This window comes from Oryctolagus cuniculus, chromosome 4 (assembly GCF_051225735.1).
Source record: "Oryctolagus cuniculus isolate XC-2025 breed Fujian yellow rabbit chromosome 4, ASM5122573v1, whole genome shotgun sequence".
Taxonomy (NCBI): Eukaryota; Metazoa; Chordata; class Mammalia; order Lagomorpha; family Leporidae; genus Oryctolagus; species Oryctolagus cuniculus.
In genome coordinates this window covers 16996880-17009505 of record NC_142870.1, presented here as the reverse complement: position 1 = coordinate 17009505, position 12626 = coordinate 16996880, and the positions used below count along the sequence as shown (strand labels likewise).

At 40.4% G+C, this 12626-nt stretch overlaps 1 pseudogene; it reads right to left on the bottom strand.

The window, feature by feature from the left end:
- Positions 1–8352: 8352 nt before the first annotated feature.
- Positions 8353–11646, bottom strand: LOC100352342 (E3 SUMO-protein ligase PIAS2-like; annotated as a pseudogene).
- Positions 11647–12626: the final 980 nt, after the last annotated feature.

The window sequence follows — 12626 nt, the reverse complement described above, 5'->3', positions numbered from 1 at the left end:
TAAGAGAATTGAAAATGAATCTTGATGTGAATGGAAGGGTAAAGGGAGCGGGAGAGGGGAGGGTTGTAGGTGGGAGGGAAGTTATGGGGGAGGAAAAGCTATTGCAATCCAAAAGCTGTACTTTGGAAATTTATATTCATTGAATAAAAGTTAAAAAAGTAAAGTTGATGGTAAAATTAAAAAAAAAAAAAATTTCCCGGATGACCGGGGTTCTATGTGGTGGGCTGTCATTCACTGAAGCTGTGTTATCAAGTACATAACTGAATGTAGTGTTTTCTGAGTAGTGAAATATTAAAAGTTTAATGTGCTACCAAAATAAAAAAAGAAAAGCTTAGTTCACAGACAAGAAATTGGAAAATAAAAAAGAACAGAAAATAAAACTCACCATGAGTAAAAACAACTGACTTAGTCTCTGGTTGCCACTCAATTTTTTAAAATCTCTAATGGGTATTTTTGAGCCCTGAAACCAACTTTTTTATTTGACAGGCAGAGTGGATAGTGAGAGAGAGACAGAGAGAAAAGTCTTCCTTTTGCCGTTGGTTCACCCTCCAATGGCTGCCACGGCTGGCACACTGCGGCCGGTGCACCGCGCTGATCCAAAGGCAGGAGCCAGGTGCTTCTCCTGGTCTCCCATGGGGTGCAGGGCCCAAGCACTTGGGCCATCCTCCACTGCACTCCCGGGCCACAGCAGAGAGCTGGCCTGGAAGAGGGGCAACTGGGACAGGATCCGGCGCCCTGACCGGGACTGGAACCTGGTGTGCCGGCGCCGCTAGGTGGAGAATTAGCCTATTGAGCCATGGCGCCGGCCCCCAACTTTTAATCTATTATTTCTCAGTGCCTGCTTGTCAGTAAATAGACTAGTTGTCCCAAAGCAAAATCACTCCCTTCTTACAAAGCTAAACAAACAGAAAATCAAAATAACTGGAAGTAGCACCATTAGTCTACTTATCTGGTCAACCTAGCATTAAGAGAGTGAATTATCAACCCTCATGAGAGCTCAAAAACAAATAAACACCTGTTATTTCAGTAAAGTGTGTTTTACTAGACTGAGACTTATCTGGATTGCAATGTCCTTACAACATATTTCTCATTTATGTGTGTAAGCCTGGTTTTCAACATATCTTAGAAACTTAGAAATGCCATACAATAGTCTTGAAGCTTCTTCTATTGTCATTTCTTGGAAATTCTCCCTCTTGCAATGTAAGTATGTGTTTTCCTTCCTCTCTCCAAAGGAAAAAAAATAGAAAAGAAAGAAAACAAAACACAAGCATTTTCTATTAGACTCATGGCTTACAGGTGTGCAGCCATATAGAGACAGACCTTACCTGGTTTGGGTACTCAGTACCCACACACAGAGCCCAGAACACAAAAATTAGCTGTCAGTGTCGCTCCCCCTCTTCGTGGAGGAACGACACTAAACCCTGCGCTGTTCTTTCGTCTGCTCGGCCCTCCCCGGGTTTGCTGCTGGTTCTTCCCGGGGTTGGCTACTATCCCTTCCACCTCCGTGGAAGGGCAGTTCCCCCTGGCCACATTCCCCACTTCCGCAGGGGAGCGGCACACCGCCGGCCGGCTTTCTCGGGGGCTGCACAGGTGTTCCTTCAGCTAGATGTTCCCCTTAGATGTTCCTGGTGCATGCCGTCTCTCTCCTCCTTTATAGTCCTCCTCCGCCAATCCTAACTCGGCTGCCCACACGCCGAGCACACCGCTCTCCAATCAGGAGCAAGTCCTACAGTTTATTGGTTGAACTGGAGGCAGCTGTGCGGAAGCTGTTTACTTCTCTCCCAGCGCCATATTGTGGGAGAGCAGATGCATAGAATAAGTCTTAATTCCAGTAACAGTCTAGTCCGAGCTGCTCCCCACAGTCAGTAATATGGGGACCTCTCTCAACCCTGTCTTTTGCTGGCCCTATGTTCTTGGGCAAATATCTCCACTACATGTAATTCTTTGATGGGGAACAAAGAGAGATAAGAGATACACACAAATCTGCATGCTTTATGGAGTTATTTTTAAAGACAATGAGTATGAGACAAAGAAAGAACGTAGAAGACACTATAAAATGGAAGGCTGTGTTGTTGCAATGTGACCTGTGCAGCCATGATTGTCCCAATGTCTTAGCAAAAGGAGCCACAGCAGAGACCAGGAGATGTGGTGCAGGTATGAGCAAGTGTGCCCTGTGCACAATGAGCCCATCTTTCTCCATTGGTGGTTGGCAGCTAAATGGGATTATTACAGCCTCAGTGGCACAGCAGTGACTTCTGAACTTAGCAATAGTGGTTCTTATGGTTCAGAGGTAGAAGGTTACTCAAATGTTTCCAGAATCCTTAGTGCCTACATTCTTAAAGTATGTGCTTCCCTCACTGTTCCAGGTGATCAGTTTCAGTTCACAGTTGGTCATGGTGGAGGGACTGGGAGTCAAAGGGAGCACATAGACAAGTCTAGTACCTGCTAACGCTAACTGATGGAGTAAATAAAGGGGAGAGTGATCCAACATGGGAAGTGAGATACTCAGCAGACTCATAGAATGGCAGATGTCCTAAATAGCACTCTGGCCTCAGAATCAGCCCTAAAGGCATTCGGAGCTGGCTGAAAAGCCCATGAGAGTATTTCAGGCATGGAAAGCCAAGACACTCTGGCAAAAGATCTCTGTGAGTGAGATCCCAGTGGAAAGAACAGGTCTTCAAAGAAGGAGGTACCTTTCTCTGAAGGGAGGAGAGAACCTCCACTTTGACTATGACCTTGTCTAAACAAGATAAGAGTCGGAGAACTCAGAGGGCTTCCATAGCCTTGGAAACTCATGACTGGAGCATAGGGAGATTACTGATGCCATAGACAGGAGTGTCAATTGGTAAAGTCAACAACAGGAGTCACTGTGCACTTACTCCTCATGTAGGATCTCTATCCTTAATGTGCTGTACATTGAGATTTAATGCTATAACGAGTACTCAAACAATATATTTCACTTTGTGTTTCTATGGGGGTGCAAACTGTTGAAATCCTTACTTAATGCATACTAAACTGATCCTCTGTAAAAAAAAAAAAAAAAAAAAAAAAAGAAATTATCAATTCCCAACTTGACTCTCACTGGGATTAAACATGACAATAGGTCTGCTCTGATTTCATCATCATTTAAAAAAAAATCATCTATTATTTTTCACTTTATGTTTCTGTGTGGGAGCAAACTGTTGAAATCCATACTTAATGTATACTAAGCTGATCTTCTGTATATTAAGATAATCAAAAATGAATCTTGATGTGAATGGAAGGGCAGAGGGAGTGGGAAAGGGGAGGGTTGTGGGTGGGAGGGACGGTATGGGGGGGAAGCCATTGTAATCCATAAGTCGTACTTTGGAAATTTATATGCATTAAATAAAAGTTTAAAAAAAAAAAAAGTATGTGCTTCCCTGCATATGCCCAGAATAAATCACTCAGCATCTCCTAGGTTCACACCAACTCCAGGCCCATATGGGAGCAGAAACATTAACATGCTCAGCAACATTGATGAAAGGGTGCAATTGGTGCTATTGTGGCATCTGAAGGGAGAACAGTACCCAGTAACTTGTAAATCTCATATCAACCTTGAAGTAGATGGAGTGAATTCTCAGCAGTGACTTCATCTCCAGGGGTGACTACTCACAAACCTCACAGAATTAACTCCATAATGTTAAAAGACACTCTTATAAAACAACACTCTTTTGGAAATAGAATTTGGTCTGTTATTCTATTTATTGTTTATAAGCCTTTATTTTAACCATTATTATCTAGAAAAATGGTCAGTCTTTCAAACACATTCATACACACACACACACACACACACACGCACACAGAGAACCCTAATTTCTACTTTTAGGTTATGTTTCTCCATCTGAAAGGCATTGAAATTCCAGGAGTTACTAAATAGAAGCTCATGTTTTATGAAGCGCAAAAATAAAATAGTACTTTCTTTTCATCCTTTTTTATTTTCCATTTATATAAAATGAGCAAATTTTATATATTTCATATATACAGCTTTAAGAGCATAATGATATTTCCCACTCTACCCTCTTTACTTACTCCCCCTCTCCTCCTCCCTTTCTTAATTTTCTTTTGATTTTTACAATGACATACTTTCAATTTACTTTATAATCATAAGTCTAGCCCTTCACTAAAAAAAGAATTCAACAGGTAGTACATATTAAAACCACTGTTCCTCAAAAGTACAGACAAGGGCTATAAACAATAATCAAATCTGAAAATGTCAATTTCACTCATGTGCATTGTATTTTTTGTACTCTGCATATTAGTTACCACAAATCAGAGAAAACATATGATATTTGTCTTTCAGGAACTGGCTTATTTCACTAAGCATAATGGTTTACAACTGCATTCATTTTGTTGCAAAAGATAGGATTTCATTCTGTTTTACAGCTGAGTAGTATTCTATCATGTATGTACCACAATTTTTTTATCCAGCCATCAGCTGCTGGGACATCTAGGCTGATTCCGTATCTTAGCTACTGATAACTTTCATGTCCTGATTTCACTTCCTTTGGGTAGATTCCCGGGAGTAGAATGGCTGGATCATATGGTAGATCTATTTTCAGATTTCTGAGAAATCTCCATGCTATGTTCCATAATGGTTGTACTAGCTTTCATTCCCACCAACAATGGATTTTTATCTTTTTTAAGTGAAAGATAGTATGTTTCAGAAATAAAACAGGAAGCCTATTGGATTTTTTCATCTAGAACTTTCTAAAATCTTTCAGAACACTTTTGGAGTTGAAGCCTGTTTGCCTTCATTCCTGTAGTCTCACACCAGAGAGTTTAAAAAAAAAGATTTCATTTCTTTATTTGAGTGGTAAAGTTACAAACAGTGCAGAAAGAGAGAGACAAAGAGAAAGGACTTCCATCCACTGGTTCACTCCCCAAATGGCCACAATGGCCAGAAATGTACTGATCTGGAGCCAGGAGGCAGGAGCTTCTTCTGGGTTGCCCACGTGGGTGTAGGAGGCCAAGAACTTGGTCCATCTTCTACTGCTTTTCCAAGCCATAGCAGAGAGCTGATTCAGAAGTGGAACAGCCGGGTCTCAAACTGGCACTCATATGGGATGTCAGCATTGCAGACAGCAGCTTTACCCACTACACCACAGCACCAGCCTCCAGAGAGTTTTAATAAAACACTAGTCCCATATGTAACTTTTCTAGTTCCAATTCAGAAAAGCCCAGGGCCCCCTCACAAAGTTGATTACTTAACCTCAAAATGCCTAATATCCAAGAATAGCCACCACTTGTATACTGATGCATTCCTCCAAGAGAAGAAAAGAGTGGAAAGTAGAGAAAAGAACACAACATCATAGTCTCACTCATATGTCTAATCTTAAAAAGTCTTATGCAGGGAATCAGAAAGTGGAAATGTGGTTACCAGAGGCTGAAGCCAGGAATGAGGGGTCACAGGGAAAGAGAGGAAAGAGGAAAAAGAAGAGGCTGATTGTTGATTAGAATATACAGTTTTAGTTGAATTGTAGGAATATTTTTAGTGCTCTATTACATGTCATGGTGACCATGATTAATAATAAAGTATTATGTATTTCAAAAATACATTTTTTATATTTTCATCACACCAAGAAAATGATAAATTGATGAGGCCATGGATGTGTTCATTAGCTTGATTGAAAATTTCTATATTGTATTTATTTTTCAAATTCTTTTATATTTGAATTTTAATTAGTTTTTAACAAATTAAATGTGCTTTGCAGATACAATTCTAAGAATACAATGGTATTCTATTCCTCACTCCCTTCCCTTTTCTCCTTCCCACCCTTCTTTCTTCTCTCTTTTTTTTAGTTTTTGAGATAATATATTTCAAAATTACATTACAGTAAAAAGGCTTTACACTTCACCAAATAAGAAGTTTAACAAGTAGAAATCAAAAAGTATTTGTCAATTTTTAACAAAAAGAAGAAAGAAAGAAATCCAGACAGCATCAGCAGCCCATCAGCTCCTCCGGTAGCAAACAATAAATGCATCTGAGGAAGTTCTGATGAACCAATCAAAAAGGGAATTTGTTTCTGCACTTGGCCGAGCCCATCTCGTGCCTTGTAAATGTCAGTGTGTGTACGTGTTAGCGTCTGACATTACTCAGCAGCACATACCAATGGCCAAGAATTTGGCAAAGCCAGGCTGATTACAATGCCTAAAAATATTCTGTTTTATCAAAATCTATTCTGATGCCTTTTAGCTTGTGGACAAAATGCTAGAACAGCAGGATGTTTGGGAAGCGGAAATTCTGAGAGGCTTTCCAAAAACCCCAAGTGATACAACCTCATTGTGTAAGAAGGAGCCCTTCAGCCTCGGTTCTACTTCTGTGTCTATTTTTATCTCAACAGAATTTTTTCTTGCAAGCCATGTAAGGCAATGCTTTTTCATTTGTGAACATTTATAAAATATAACAATTCAGAAAATAGTTATTGAGGACAAACAGGCAGTTTGTTGGGAACAGTGGAGAGGATGAGGTCAAACAGTATTTTTACGTTCAATGTGCTTGCAATGAGAAAAGACTAGAAACCTTTTCTGAGAATATGTTCTGGGTTAGATAAACCATGATCCATGAATTAGACAAGGCAATCTTCCCTTCTAGGGAAGAAGAAGCAAGGAAGAAATTAATTTTGCTGCTAAAGATTGAGAAAGTCTTCTTCAGTGTAGTAGCATTTGATCTAGGCCTTTAAGAGTAGGTAGAGTAGCAAGACAGAGATGGGAAAGTGCTCCAGGCAGAGGAGTAGCACATGGTAGACATGGAAAGTGCAAGACATCACAAAAAAACAATGTGAGATCTTAAAAGGTCTTCATTATCACAGGTAATAAGCTTTTTCCAAAACAAGAAGGCAAATAACACCAAAAAAATGCACCACAGTGCAGTATACTCAAAATAAAAGGGAGAACATTGTAACTTAAACGTTTCCACAAGAATGATGATTTATGCTGGAGGTAGGCAAGTGTTCCTAATTTGTGACATGTTAGAGAGCTGTCCATCAAATATGTGTATGTATAAACTCCCCTGAGGCACTATACCACAGAGTCACTCTTTCTATTTCAGCAACTCAATTTCTCTCGGCCCTGGGTTTGGATTTAAATACCTCACATCCATTACAGTTTTACAATGAAGTTGCAACTCAGGGTTTCAACTGTTTCCAAAATAGGGTTTACATGGAGTAAATTCAAGAGATATTGTATCTTAGGTGGTAAAAGAGTTGATATACTTACTTAAGAAACCAACTTAATTTTTTCCTGTAAAATGATAGCTACTGAAGAATTATCTAGTACTTCCAAAGAAGATGAATTGTAACATTTTGACACTAGCAGATAAAGCCACTAGACATAGTCATTCCTCCAGCCATTAATCAATGCCCACTGTCTATACAGACATATGGTGATGGAGATTATGGCTGTGAGATATCTAACAAGTCTGAAATAAAGAGAAATGCCTTTTTTGAGAATAAAGGGTTGTCAGCCTGTTAATGGATTTGATAAGAGAAGGAACAGAAAGAAAATAGGGGGCCAGCACTGGGGCGTAGTAGGTAAAGCCGCTGCCTACAGTGCCAGCATCCCATATGGGCACCAGTTCAAGTCCCAGCTGCTCCACCTCCAATCCTGCTTTCTGCTGTGGCCTAGGAGAGCAGTGAAGGATGACCCAAGTCCTTGGGCCCCTGCACCTGAGTAGGAGATCCAGAAGAAGCTCCTGGCTCCTGGCTCCTGGCTTCAGATTGGCCCAACTCTGGCCATTGCATTGCTTTCCATGCCTGAAATACTCTCATGGGCTTTTCAGCCAGATCCGAATGCCTTAAGGGCTGATTCTGAGGCCAGAGTGCTGTTCAGGACATCTGCCATTCTATGAGTCTGCTGTGTATCCCACTTCCCATGTTGGATCGTTCTCTCCCTTTTTTATTCTATTGGTTAGTATTAGCAGACACTAGTCTTGTTTATGTGATCCCTTTGACTCTTAGTCCTATCATTATGATCACTTGTGAACAGAAATTGATCACTCGGACTAGTGAGATGGCATTCGTACATGCCACCTCGATGGGATTGAATTGGAATCCCCTGGTATGTTTCTAACTCTACCGTTTGAGGTAAGTCAGCTTGAGCATGTCCCGAATTGCACATCTCTTCCCTCTCTTACTCCCACTCTTATATTTAACAGTGATCACTTTTCAGTTAAGTTTCAACACCTGAGAATAACTGTGTATTGATTACAGTATTCAACCAAAAGTATTAAGTAGAACACACATTTCTAAGACCTGAATTGTGGCAACTGTAAGTCAAGGAACTTTAATGATTAGCATAGTTTTTTTTTGACAGATTATTTGTTTTATTTTGTATTCATTGTTGCACAGCATCAGAAGATGTTCCACACTGCAGTTCATTATTAATATCACTTCTTCTTTATTCTCCTGGCAAATCTGATGACATGCTTGATATTGGCATGTGGTGGAATGGTACTAAGCAGTCTGTTAATGAAGGCAAAATAGCAGTAGGATCAACCGGGCACTCTTACAGGTGGCTGATACAGTAGAACCCCTTTGGTTGGGTTACTTTGTGTTTCTGACATAAAGATGCATTTCCTTCTGGCAGGAGGGTCTTCCTCCTCATCAGAACTTTCTATTGTTAGGTCAGTAACATCACTTTCTTTTTGCTTACCTCACTGGCTACAATCAATGGACAAGGCTTACTGAGAACACTTGACCATTCTGTTTTTGTACTGGATACTTTCATAGTTTCTTTCTTCAGTCTCATTGGACACCAAAAGCCATCTCCTTGGAATCTGATTTCATCCACAAAGAACCGTCATTGGTAATTTCCATACAAAGCCCATCTAATATTAGGCTTTCATAGGCAGCTTTCTTGCCACACACAGGACAAATCCAGGTAGGCTTCTTTTCATTCATTTGTAGACAAAGGGCAGCATCAAAACACTGCAGATGTGAACAGGTCATTGCCCAGCATTGGATTTTCACCCACATTTTCCCGAAAGATCATATCAAGGACACCCGAGGGCTAGTTGTAGCAATTTCACTATCAAAATCTGCAGTAAGTTTTTCTTTAATTAGTGCTCTGGAATGATCAGGGTTTCTAATACCTTTCTTTTTTTCTTTTCAACTTTTATTTAATGAATAAAAATTCTAAAGTATAACTTATGGATTATAGCAGCTTTCACCCCATAATCTCCCTCCTATCTGCAACCATCCCACCTCCCACTCCCTCTCCCATCCCATTCTTCATCATGATTCATTTTCAATTATCTTTATATACAAAAGATCAACTTAGTATATACTAAGTAAAGATTTCAACGGACTGCACCCACAAAGACACATAAAGTATAGAGTACTATTTGAGTAGTAGTTTTACCATTAATTCTCATAGTACAACACATTAAGGGCAGAGCAGGTGCACAGTGACTCCCATTGTTGATTTAACAATTGACACTCTTATTTATGACGTCAGTAATCACCCAAGGCTCTTGTCATGAGCTGCCAAGGCTATGGCAACTCCAATCTTGTTTACACAAGGCCATAGTCAAAGTGGAAGTTCTCTCCTCCCTTCAGAGAAAGGTACTGCCTTCTTTGATGGCCCGTTCTTTCCATTGGGATCTCACTCACAGAGATCTTTCATTTAGGTCATTTTTTTTGCCACAGTGTCTTGGTTTTCCATGCCTGCGAAACTCTCATGGGCTTTTTAGCCTGCTGCAAATGGCTTAAGGGCTGATTCTGAGGCCAGAGTGCTGTTTAGGGCTTTTGCCATTCTATGAGTCTGCTGTGTATCCTGCTTCCCATATAGGATCATTCTCTCCTTTTTAATCTATCAATTATTTGCAGACACCGGTCTTATTTATGTAACCCCTTTGACACTTAATCCTATATTTTTGATCAATTATGAACTTAAACTGATCACTTAGACAAGTAATATGGCATTGGTACACGCCACCTGGATGGGATTGAATTGGAATCCCCTGGCACATTTCTAGCTCTACCATTAGGGGCAAGTCTGAGTGAGCATGTGCCGAACTGTACATCTCCTCCCTCTCTTATTCCCATTCTTATATTTAACAGGATCACTTTTCAGTTAAATTTAAACACCTAAGAATAATTGTGTGTTAATTAAAGAGTTCAACCAATGAATAGCTTTCATTTTTAATCTCTGTAATGCCAAGGCTGCAGTGATATATGGACATGGAGTAATTCTTTCCAATTTCTGATGCCCAAGAGATGGAAATCTGATTAGGCACAGCTGAAGATAACCTAACTAAAGACATAATATTCAAGGGCCATCCAGGGAGCTTCTGTTCCATTCCATTTTTAGGTGGTGGTATGTAACCAAACAAAGGAAACAGCTCCCCATTTACTTTTATACACAGACTATTGGGATAGTTTTCTTCTTGAGGACAGTTAGCCTCTTCCAGGCAAAGTCTCAGCTGAACTTGGACTGTATAATCTCTCCTGGCACCTGGCAAAAAAAAATCTCTGGATATGCACATCTGTCTAACTTGTTGAGGTGTCAAAGCAAAAATAAAAAGCTTCTCTTGAAATCATTGAATACGGCTTTGAACTAAACTTGGGGGCTTGACGAGAACATCAAGGACATCATAAAAGGGCAAGTTTTTTAGCTGCACATCAGGATGTGCAGAATTGGGGGAAATGGTTGCTGCATCTCAAATGCAGGCTTAGTGGCTGGCAGCAGCATAGAACCAGCAGGAGAAGATGGTGACTAAGAAGTAATGGAAATGAAAGGTAATGTGTGGATTCCAGCCGCAGCCAAGTCAGGCTCCATAGGAGAGGAGCCACCATCCATGCTGAAAATCAAGGATTTGACTGTGGATAAATCAGAAAGTCCTTCAAGAGTGCATGGATATCAGTGTGTGTGCAATTCTCGGATTTTAATCTGAACCGCAGGGCTACAGCCACTCTACAACAAATGCAGTGCCCTCATCAGGAAGCCATGCTTGCATCCACTTTTATTCCATCCAGCAAAGCCTAGTAACACTTGTAGTTCAGAAACCTTTAAACAGACTGGCGCTGTGGTGTAGTGGGTAAAGCCTCCGCCTGCAGTGTCAGCATCCCTTATGGGCACCGAGTCAAGTCCCAGCTGTTCCACTTCCAATCCAGCACTCTGCTATGGCTTGGGAAAGCAGAAGATAGCCCAAGTCCTTGGGCCCCTGAACCCACATGGGAGACTCTTCTGGCTTCTCATTGGTGCAGCCAATTGGGGAGGGAACCAGCAGATGGAAGATCTCTCTCTCTCTCCCTCCCCCACTTCCCTAACTCTGACTTTCAAATAAGTAAATAAAATCTTTAAAAAGGAAAAAAAAAAAAAAACTAAAACTAGAAACCACATTCAGAATAGCTAAATTGAAAAACATTACTAAAGACATAATATTCAAGGCCACACCAATATTCAATATTCAATATTCAATTGCACACCAAATGCCAGCCAGGACCCAGAGAAACTGGAGCACTGGAGCACTCCATACATTGCTGGTAGGGATGTAATAGGGCATAGCCACTTTAACCGTGAAACTCTGAAAGCATTCCCTTTAAAATCAGGAACAAGATCAGGATGCCCCATCAGCTTCTATTCAACACTGTACTGGCGATCCCTCAACTCCTCGAAATCTGCCATTTTATACCACCTGCGGGCTCTGCTGCCGCTGCCACCAAAGACACTGCTGCCGCCTCTGAGGCGGCCACCGCCTCCACTACCATCCTGCGCTGGGCACCTGTGAAGATGATGCGGCCACCACCATCGCTACCTCCGGGCCCGCCGGCACTGTTTTAATGAGTATTACCCATAACTAAAGAGGCTGTAAGACAATTACTGGCATTTTATTCATTATCAGTGCCTACACATACACTTTCTTGTTCGGAGAAAGGAGTGAGTTCTTTAACCACGCATTCCCCATGAGCTGTGTATCTGCCCTCTCTGAGGGAGCCTAATGTCACAATCAATCTGACCTTAACTAGAACCACCACCTGGTAGTTAAGTTTATTGCTTATCTCTTCCTCACTGCACCTTTGTACACAGGCAAATGATTCATTCATCTTTTTCCCTGTCTTCCACCACCCTCTAGCCATTGGTGTCCAATGAAAGCAAATTTTTTAAACTTTTTTTCTATATTTCATCCTATGTGTTGCAAAAAAACTTTATCACCCCCATGATAAATCAAAATTCTATTTATTGTTTACCTCATATTTGAATATCAATGTGACATTATGAAACACCATAAATATTCATCATTGCATTTGATTTTTTCAGATCCTTGTGGGAAAGATATCACTTAGAACAATTTTATAGAGGAGAAATGTGCATTGTACCATATAGTTTAGCTAGTAAGTGGAAAAATAGGTATGCAACTCTAGACCTTCTGATTCCAAAATACTTTGTCCTTCTAGGACAAACAATGGTACTAATAATCTATATATGATAAAGAAAAAAGAAAATTTCTACATTTTGACATGCAGTTAACAGAATATGAAAACAGAACTTCCAACAGCAAAATCCTTTGCAACAATTCAGAGGTCTACTTCAGATATGGACATTTTGATTTGCACAGCTTTTCCTCAAGAAAAGTGATTAAGATAAGTAAATGTAATCAATGACAT